Genomic DNA, 2504 nt, shown 5'->3' on the forward strand with positions numbered 1-2504 from the left:
TTCCTTCCACTCCTTCCCAACCTCAAGTTTCCATCAAAAGGTCGAAGAACTATTCTGGTAAAGGCGGACCTTAGAGCTTAGAAGGAACTGAGCTGATGAAGGCAGAAGACTCTGTAGTAGATGCCGATAGAAGAGAGTCTGATAAGAACACACATTCATTCAGAAAGTTTCCTGTCAAACATGGACTAAACACAAATGAACCATTTTTTTTTTTTTACACTAGCCCTTTGTATCTTCTTGGCCAGTGAAAATTCAATGCCTGGGTGTGTTTCCTGGTATAAAAAGGTTTTTTTTTAAATTAATTTATTTATTAGAGGAGGAGGGGCAGGGTGGGTGTGAAGGGAGAGAGAGAGAATTCCAAGAAGGATCTAATGTGGGGCTCAAACTCATGAACTATGAAACTGTGACCTGAGCTGAAATTAAGAGTCAGAGGCCCAACCAACTGAGCTACCCAGGTGCCCTCTTTGTATAAAAATTTTAAAGACTAGTTGCAAGCCCAAAGAGAATTTATCCAACTGATATGCCCATGTTAATAACTTGAAATAGTGAAACAAATGATCTTAACATGATCCACAGTATTAGGTAACACAAAGAAATCATAGGAATTTAGGCTGGCGATACATATCTGTTATACCAACTGCTTTATTATTCTTATGCAAAATAATGCTATGGTCAAAGGCAGAGGCAATTTACCATGAAGTGAATATAGCTTAAACCTCAGGGACCTTTTTGTGCATAGCCCCTCCCTAGGCCCTGGAGAACTGTAAATCCCGTGTTCTCATATTCATATATATTTTTAAGACTTGAGAAAGTAAGATATTTTTGCATTTTTTTAAAAAAGAGAGACCCCAATATTACATAAGCTACAGGCCCCATAAAACATGTACCCAATCCTTGTCACCCCTTGGCACTGAAAATAGATTTCCTACTGTGTGTGTGTGTTTTTTTTTAATGTTTTATTTATTTCTAGGAGAGAGAGAGACAGCGTGAGCAGGGGAGGGTCAGAGAGAGAGGGAGTCACAGACTGAAACAGGCTCCAGGCTCTGAGCTGGCAGTCAGCACAGAGCCCGACGCGGGGCCCGAACGCACGAACCGTGAGATCGTGACCTGAGCGAAAGTCGGACGCTTAACCGACTAAGTCACCCAGGCGCCCCTCTACTGTGTTTTTTTAAGAAAACAATCAACCCAAACTTAGAAATAAGACCCAAGCAGCCTTTTGATGGCATACTGGGGCATTGCTTCACAAACCCACCGAGGAGCATTGAATTGTCTAGAGGAGTGTGTCTTCGTTTGGTTCCTTTTTTTAAACTAATGTTTAATGGTCCCAAACTTTGTGAAATTATATGTTAACGTGTAGATTTTTTTGGAGGGGGCGTCTGGTAGAGATGCAAATGATTTCTGTCTGGCAGAAAAGATCACCTTAAAAGTTATGGTTTAAAACCAGTTTTGTATCTAATCTAGCAACCTCTTTTATTGATTTCTTTTTTGTAATTGCCTGTAAGTACCCAATTCCTCCAATGCTCTCTGCACCAGCTTTACTCTCTTAGTAGTTTCCTCATTAATGATTTAAGTAAAATCTTTGACATTTGTTCATGCTGTCTTTGTACAACGTTTTGAAAATTACACTGTAACAGTATGTGAAGCTCTCCAAAGAAGATTCTTCTGTCCATGATTCACTATGACAGGTACAAGTACATGGCACACTCTCTCTATGTTGCCTTAGATTGGGGTCAGCCTTCTAACTTGGCATCCACTGTCCCCACAAAGCTTGAGAATCTCTTTCATCTTACGGTGGAGCTCCAACTTGAGGGCATGCATGTAACCTTTCTGAGCCTCAGCTAGAAAATGAGGATTGCTGTTGGGGCACCTGGCTGGCTCAGTCGGTAGAGCATGTGATTCTTGATCTCAGGGTTGTGAGTTCGAGCCTCACACTGGGTGTAGAAATTACTTAAAAATAAAATCTTAAAATGAAGGTTGCTGTTAAGATGATATAAGATGAAGTCTTTATGGTCTGGCACATCACAGTACGTAGTAATCCTCAGTAAATGTCAGTATCTTTCTTACCTTAGCCAGTACCCTCCTAGGTACCCAAGGCAGCCCCAGATCTTCCCAGAACCCAAAGTGAAAGTCAAAAGCATTAGAACTACAATGGTCCTTCCCTGGTAAGTAAACAGTTTTAGCAGAAAACAGTCAGAGCAGAGAGCCCTTCTCTGTCTCTGATTGTGGCTTACATGGCTCTGTCAGCCCCAAGAATCACCCAGAAGCAAAGCATGAGTTTCCTCCTAAGAGGTCCCCTCCTGAACCTACTTGGTTCTCCAAGAGTGTCTTAGCCAGCTTCGGCTGCCATAGCAAAATATCATAGACTCAGTGGCTTCAACAACAGAAAGTAATTCTCTCATAGTTCTGGAGGTTGGAAGTCCAAGATTGCAGTGTCAGCAAGCTCATGTTCTAGGTAGACCTGTCTTCCTGGCTTTCCAACAGCCACCACCTAACTATGTGGTTAG

The 2504-nt window shown here is 41.8% G+C and overlaps 1 non-coding gene across 1 annotated transcript; it reads left to right on the plus strand.

Annotated features, from left to right (window-relative positions):
- Window positions 1-1865: 1865 nt before the first annotated feature.
- Window positions 1866-1938, plus strand: TRNAK-CUU (transfer RNA lysine (anticodon CUU)). Its single transcript has one exon. It is a non-coding gene; the product is annotated as a tRNA-Lys (tRNA).
- The last annotated feature ends 566 nt before the right edge of the window (window positions 1939-2504 follow it).

This window comes from Crocuta crocuta, unplaced genomic scaffold, assembly GCF_008692635.1.
Source record: "Crocuta crocuta isolate KB4526 unplaced genomic scaffold, BGI_CrCroc_1.0 scaffold54, whole genome shotgun sequence".
NCBI lineage: Eukaryota > Metazoa > Chordata > Mammalia > Carnivora > Hyaenidae > Crocuta > Crocuta crocuta.